This window comes from Pinus tabuliformis, chromosome 1_1 (assembly GCF_031772625.1).
Source record: "Pinus tabuliformis cultivar Carrire ecotype Pingquan chromosome 1_1, CPIR1, whole genome shotgun sequence".
NCBI lineage: Eukaryota > Viridiplantae > Streptophyta > Pinopsida > Pinales > Pinaceae > Pinus > Pinus tabuliformis.
The window spans coordinates 743063691-743071573 of record NC_142297.1 but is presented as its reverse complement, the minus strand read 5'-3'; positions in this window follow the sequence as shown (position 1 = coordinate 743071573).

The following is a 7883-nucleotide window of genomic DNA, read 5'->3' as shown; positions in this document are numbered from 1 at the left end:
TTCTTCTCTCTTTCCTGTTTCTGTGAGCCAGGCTTCGGAAGGCGATTGGCCTATCTTTCGTGTCCAGGAAGTGACTTTTGGGCTTCCCTTTTCGGGGTGGCCGGTGTTTTAGAGGGAGATTTCTCACTGGGTGAAGTAGGGACACTCCCTAAAGTGGTTTGGCTGCTGGGTGGAGGCTGCGGCTTGCCCGTTTTCATTCTCTGACTTCTCCTGGCTTCGACAGGTAGAGGGATCTCCCTCTCTCTCTTCTCCTTTGGCTTTGCAGATGTGCTGAGGGCGGCCAGCGCAGCTGCTGCCTCCTTTTCGAGAATGCCAGCCTTTTCTTGCTTGCTTTTTACTCTCCCAGTGCTCCTTGTAGAAGGCCCCTTCCTTTCTGATTTCGGGCTTCCTGTAGAAGACCCTGCTTTATCCCCTTTCGGCCCTCCTGTAGAAGACTCCTTCTTCACTAATTTTGGGCTTCCTGTAGAAGACCCTGTCTTGACCAATGTCGGGCTTCCTGTGGAAGACCCTTTCTCTGTTTTTGGGCTTCCTGCAGAAGCCTGCGTCTCTATTTTTGGGCTTCCTGTAGAAGCCTGTTTCTGTTTTCCTGTAGAAGCCTGCTTCTGTTTCCCTGTAGACACTGCTTTCGGGCTTCCTGTAGAAGCCTGTTTCTGCGTTCCTGTAGACACGGATGTCACCACCTTCTCTCGCTTAGCTGCATGGGTTTTTCTTTTTGCTTTGGTTGCAGGTGCTGATGAGGTACTTGGGCTGACGTGGACCACCTCGGCTTTGTCCGTTCTGCTCTTCAACCTCTTTTCTCTTGCTGACAAGATGGGTGAGCCAGCTTTCTCCTCAGCATCTTTTTCCTCATGCTTGTTCTGTTGTTCTTTCTTCTGCACTGTGGTCGGGGTCTTCTGGCCTTTTTCTCTCTTTCCCTCGGCCACTGCTTCTCGTTCCTCATTGCTAGAGGAACCCGTTTCTTCAATCAACATTTTTATGTCCCCCTCTCTTGTTAAATTTCTGAATGATTCCCATGAGAGGGGAACCTTATATGAATGGAGCGCATCCTCCACAAGAAGCTTGATCAACCCATGGTGGGCTACCTGATCTGGTATGCCGTCTTTGAGCTTTGTAGCACACTCAATCAAGGACTGTAGCAGGAAATAAGGAATGCTCAGTCTCTGTTCTACAGGAAGATCAATCCGGTGTCTTAATTCAGTTAGCAACCGAAAGTGATATGCATACACGATGCTATAACAACCTTCACAGGTTATATACTTCATGATTTGCAAGCTGACTTCATTCCATGGTGGCAACAAACTTGTTCTTCGCACCCCATTTTTGTCCTCCGAGAATTCTTCCTCAGGTGGAAAGAATTCTTTCTTGGCCTGCTGGCTCAACTTCCGCTCTTCCTTATCCCACGGCAGACCCATTGGAAGTTCAGTGATTCTACTGATAGATTGTGGGGTGAGCTTGAGGCTTAGGCCCCTGAAATTCACTGTGGCCAGCGTCTTGGATTTCGGCCTCAGGGCCTGCAAGAATTCCTCGGCCACTTCATCATCGTAACCCTGCAGCTTATCACAAAATGATATCCATTGTGCTCGTGTGAAGAGCTCCACCACTTCCTGATTTCTCCTTAACTTGTCTGAATCAGTGGGTTCTCGTCTAATAAACCCACCCGGCATGATGACACAGTTTTCTTAACCGGAGGTGGTGATTGTGGAAGAGAGTTTAGTTTACTGAGACAGAGTGTAGAATAATGCACATAACCCACAAAATTTTATCCCTGAGGAACTTAACACAGTCTAATTACTCAACATCCTGTAGAATGACAGTATAGGCACAGCAGACAACAATTTCACCACTTTCCTATGACCAGACGGTGAACGACAATTCTGCCACCTTTAATAACCAGTTGCATGAAGAGTTCAGGGTTACCTCTTTAATTGGCCACCTTTTTACGTGAGGCACCCGCTTTCCTGTAGAAAACTGTATTCCTGTAGGATTGACAGCGTTCCTGTAGAATGCAGTGTTCCTGTAGAATGACAGCGTTCCTGTAGAACGCAACGCGCGATTCTCGGGAGAGACTGCAGTCGGTCTGCGCCTTGGGTGTGCTTCTCAATTGCTCTGATAGCCAAAGGCTCGGCGTATCACACTGCAGAAGGATCAGGATAGCCGCTCGAGTTCAAACTGGTGGTTGATACATGCATGAATGCAATCTAGCCGATTAGATTTTGAATTCGGCGGAACTCGTGGCGCGGGGGTGAGCTGTCCCCGCCGGACCGTTGGGTGACGTCATCCCCATCATTCAACTGTGTGGTCACTTGCTGCCGCATCAATTCCCGCGGATCTGCCGCCGCCTTTTCTGTTAGTCGTTCGTTCCCCGACGGGATTTCTCACGTGCATGCTGCCCATTCTTCTTGTCCTGGCCGCCACTCACACATCCAACTAGACCATTCACTGACTGACGTGGCCGGCCAAATGGCCACACAGTCGCTCAACCCATTCACCATTACACTTAGCAATCAATCAAAGTAACATTCATGCAGTCTGATGGAAGGAAGGGTTGAGACACTTACCTGTGTGGCTGCACACGATGTTTCGGCTTTTTGCACGCTGATGAGTCGATTTACCTGCTGCTGGCGAACTTACACAGTCCCGGAGGTCCATGTTCACGAGCTGCCGATGATGGATGGAATGCTTTGGTTGCATGCGCCCACGTTTCACTTCATATGGCCTGCGCGGTGAATGGTATCCACTCTAGCAGGCTTAACTGTTACAGGACTCCCGCGGGATGTCTTGGAACAGTTCTTCCTCCTTGGGTGCATGCTGCACGACGATGGATGGCCTCACGATCATGCTCTCGGGGCTTCTGGCGGACTGTGATGAATATGGTGTGAGGTCTCTAGCGCTTTTTCCATTTACAGTTTGTTTTTTTTCTCGAGACTCATCGATCTGCTTTGCTGGTGCAGGTACTTTGTTGCATGTCGACAAGGATGGTGGAACAAGATAACAGCAATGTGCATGGCTGACAACGGTGGGGTGCATGCGTCCAAACCCATCTTTAGCCGCTAGATCTCTTCATGAAATGCATTCTGGGCCGTTCTGAGCTTCTACAGGAAGTTTCCTGTAGAAATACAGAGCTTCCTGTAGAAAGGCGGCTCTTCCTGTAGAAAGTCTGCACCTTCCTGTAGAAAATCTGCATCTTCCTGTAGAAGACTCTAGCTGTAATGAAAGTGCACATACCTTGGAGAAAATGAGCATTCCTGGAGGAGGTGCTGGTGAGGTGTCCTGGCTGCATGATAAGGACCCTTGGCTTTGAGTTGAGAGGCTTCCTCTCCTCCATAGAACACCTGCAATCTGCATGCAACTTTCACATGATAAACTTGTTGATCTTGTTTTTTTCTTTTGGTTTTTTTTTTTTTCTTTTCTTTTTTTTTGAAAGATAGCAGGGGCGCCTCATTGAGGTTTTCACCCTTGCCACCTGCCTTAAGCGCCTCAAAGAGGTTTTCACTCAAGGATCTTTATCTCCTTTTTTTTTTTTTGAAAGACAATAGGGGCGCCTCAATGAGGTTTTCACCCCTACCACCTGCCCTGGGCGCCTCAGAAAGGTTTTCACCCAAGGATCTTTATTATTATTTTTTTTTTAGATTCTTCAGGGTATGCCCAAAGCAGGGGCAGAACCCTTCTCTATGACCAATACTGCCTTCTCCATAGTTTTGATGAATTCTTGTCTTGAGGGAGGCTTCCTGTAGATTTTCAATCGATGCCCATTAACAAGCATGGGGATGGCTTCCTCATCAATGGTCCGAATAAGAACAGATCCATTGTCATGACATTTTTCCACTGAATATGGCCCTAGCCATCTGGTTCTCAGCTTCCCCTTGAAATCTTTGTATCTGGAGTCATATAACAAAGCCCAATCTCCCGGCTGAAATTGCTTGTCATGGAGATGTTGGTCATGCCATACCTTTCTCTGAAGTTGAACCACTTCTGAGTGAAGGAGGGCCTGCATGTGGTGCTCATCCAGTCCAATTCAGCTGCAATAGCCTTTCTTGTTGTGCATGGCTGAGATCTAGATCCAGCTGAGCTGCCATCCTCAAAGTGTTGTATTCGAACTCAATGGACAACAAAGCTTTCTTCCCATAGACCAGCTCATAAGGTGTGAAGCCGGTGGTGGTCTTCCAAGTGGTGTTGTAAGCCCATGTGGCTTCAACCAGGCGATCTGCCCAGTCCTTTCTGCTGTTGCTCACCACCTTAGTCAAGATCCCTTCTAATGCTCTATTGGTGACTTCCACCTGCCCATTTGCTTGAGGGTGATAGGGGGTGGAAGTCCTATGCTTGATCTTGTGATGAGCTAGTAGATCTTCAACCAGGTTGGAGGTGAACTGGCTCCCTTGATCGGTGACCAGCTCTCTTGGATAGCCAAACTTATAGAAGATGTTTTCTCTTAAGAACTCGGCCACCTTTTCTTCTGTTGCTGCTTTGATTGCTTTGGTCTCTGCCCACTTTGTCAGGTAGTCGGTGCACACAATGATGTAAGACCTTTGCCTCGAAGGAGGGTTGATTGGGCCCACAAAGTCCATACCCCACTTCTCAAATGGCTCAAGAGTCACTTGAGGTTGGAGAGGCATCTCATCCCTTTGGGTCGGTTTCCCCATTCTCTGGCATTGGTCACACTGGCTGACATATCTTCTGACATCTTGATGAAGTGTGGGCCAATAGTAGCCTGCCTGCAAGATTTTGAAGGCAGTTCTCTTTGCTGCAAAATGTCCTCCATAAGGCCCATCATGATAGGTGAGGAGGATGTCAAAGACTTCCTCCTCCCTTACACAACGCCTTAAGATCTGATCGGGGCCAAGCTTGAACAGATTGCCCCCGATCCAAGTAAATGAGGCACTTTTTCTGATGATTCTGCTCTTCTCTCTCGAAGAGAGGTGCAGAGGGAACTGTGCTGAAACAAGGTAGTTTTCTATATCAGCAAACCATGGAGAGAGTACTGAGATAGCAAACAGATGTTCATCGGGCAGCTGGTCATCCACTGTTCCATCCTCACCTGCAGACAAATCCAATCTAGATAAAAATTCAGCAACAACATTTTCTCTACCTAGTTTGTCAACAATGGTCAAATCAAACTGCTGTAATAAAAGTAACCATCTAATAATACGAGCATTCACATCTAGTTTATTCATTAAATATCTGATTGCAGCATGGTCCGTATGTACAAACGTTTGATAGCCAGTGATATAATGTCGGAACTTGTTCAGTGCATGGACCACAGCTAAGAATTCTTTCTCGGTTACAGTGTAATTCAGCTCAGCTTTGGACAAGTTTTTGCTAACAAAGTAAATGGCATATGGAAGTTTTTGCTCAACTTGTCCTAAGGCTGCACCTATGGCTTTGTTCGAGGCATCAGTGTGGATGTGGAAAGGTAGGGCCCAGTTTGGACCTCTCAGGATTGGGGTTGACACCAACTTGTCTTTTAATTCATTCAAACTCTTCTGACAATCGTCAGTCCATTTAAACTCCACATCTTTTGCCAACAGGCCAAACAATGGCGAGGCTAGCTTGCTGAAGTCCTTAATGAATCTCCGGTAATATCCTGCTAATCCCAAGAAACTCCTAACATCCCTTACCTTTTGTGGAGGTGGAACCTTCTTGATTAGGGCAATTTTGTTAGGATCCACCTGTAACCCTTGGCGAGAGATGGTATGGCCTAGCACGGTCCCTTCAGTCATTAGGAATTCACATTTTTCAGGACTAAGGGACAAGTTCATCTCAATGCATTTGGTTAGGACCTTTCCCAGATTGGACAACGCTTCCTGGAAGTTGGCCCCATAAGGAGTGAAGTCATCCATGTAGATTTCCACTGCATCATGGACCAGCTCCGAGAAGATGCTTAAGACAGCTCTCTGGAAGGTAGCAGGAGCATTGCATAGCCCAAAGGGAAGGACTCGGTAGGCAAAGGTACCCCAAGGACAAGTGAAGGTGGTCTTATCTTGGTCTTCCGGGCTGATTTGGATTTGGTTGTACCCGCTAAACCCATCTAGGAAAGAGAAGAACCTCTTTCCTGCCAGTCCATCCAACACTTGATCTATGAAAGGTAGAGGGAAATGGTCTTTCTTGGTAGCTTTGTTCAGTTCTCGGTAGTCCACACAGATTCTCCATTTCCCATTTTTCTTGGGAACCAAGACCAGAGGGGACACCCATTCACTATCTGAGATGGGGTAGATGAATCCGGCATCCAACAGTTTTTGCAATTCTTCCTTGACAATGTCCTTAAGGGCTGGATTCATTCTCCTTTGAGGTTGCCTAACCGGTTTACAATCCTCTTTGATGTATATGTGATGGGTACAAACCGAGGGATGGACTCCTTTCATCTCCTTATAGCTCCAAGCAAAAGCATCTAGGTGGCTGGCCAATAGGCTACACAACTCCTTTTCCTGGGAAGGAGATAGGGAGGAGCTGATCTTCAATGCTCTCTCAGGGCCGAACTCCACATTCTTGACTCTGGGAGTGACAGGGTTGGTTGTACAAAGATCCACTAAGGTGCTAGCTTGGGCATCCTCCACCAATTTCTCTAAGGATAGTGCACTGGAAGGTGGATTCTGGATCAAGGTCTCAATCAAGTCATCCTCGGTTGGAGGGTCTCTTCTAGTGGTATCTAGGGTGCACAGAGGTGTTGAGTACACCTCGTCTTCCTCTCCTTCTTCTAACCAGAGTGGTAAGTCATGCTCTAAGGAGGGTTGGGCAGGAGGGTATAGGACTAGCTGCTTGGACATGGGACCATTTTTGATGGTCATGTTTCCTACACGACAACTTATGTAAGCATCTGCAGTAGCTAACCAAGGCCTTCCCAAAATGAGAGGATATCCAGTAAGCTTTGCCTTTGGTTGCAGAACCAGGAAGTCTACAGGGTATTCCCAAGAGTCAATAGAGACCAAGACATCCTCCACAATCCCTTCGGGAGTCACGGTGGAGCGATCTGCTAGTTGCAGTACTGTCGAGGTCTTCCTCAAGGAATCCTGAAGATTGAGTTTGAGCATGGTATCCCTGGTCATCACATTAATAGCGGCCCCCAGATCAATCAAGGTGTGAGGTATGATGGTGCCATTGATGTGGACATCTACTACAGGACTTCCAGGATCTAGATACTTTGGGCAGATGACTTGTCCTAGCATAAGGTCAGACAGTTGTCCTATGACATTAATGGTTGAAGCATCTTTCTTCCGCCTGCCTGGGTGTTTGAAGCACTTTTCCTTAACCAGTTTGTTGTATATTGGCACATCCTCGATGGCTTGGAGAAGTGGTATTTCACACACAACTGCTTGAGCTCACCCAGAAGCTCATCCTCCTCTGGGTTGGGTTGTGTGGTGGCTGTTAGTCTCTCAGGAAAGGGTGGAATAGCCTTTGGTTCACTTTCTTGTTTATCTTCCTCATCCTCTGGGGAGGAGGTTGGCGATCTGGAAGAGTCTTTCCAGATCGAAGATTGATCTCCTGGATCTCCACACAGCATAGGTAGGGCATGAGGTTTCCCCAGTGCATACCTGCTGAGCCTGTCTATTGTTGGGGTTCGGGTTCGATTGAGCAGGCATTTGAGGTTGCCTTGGAGGAGCAGGAGGTAAAGGCTGAGGTTGAACTGGTGGTGGAGGCAAAATGGCAGGAGGAATGTTGTATTGGGGCCTCCACCCCGACTGAGGTGCATTCCACTGAGGCTGTGGCTGGGGCATGTGAGTGATATGATTGAGAAGTAGGTTGAGTGGGGTACTGAGGTGGATAAGACCATGGAGGATGCATGGACCAGGAAGGATGAGCAGGGGTTCCCCAGGAAGGCATAGGAGTCGATTGGTTGGGACTGTAATAAGCTTGAGGTGCCCCTTGCATTCCCTACTGATAAGGTCTAG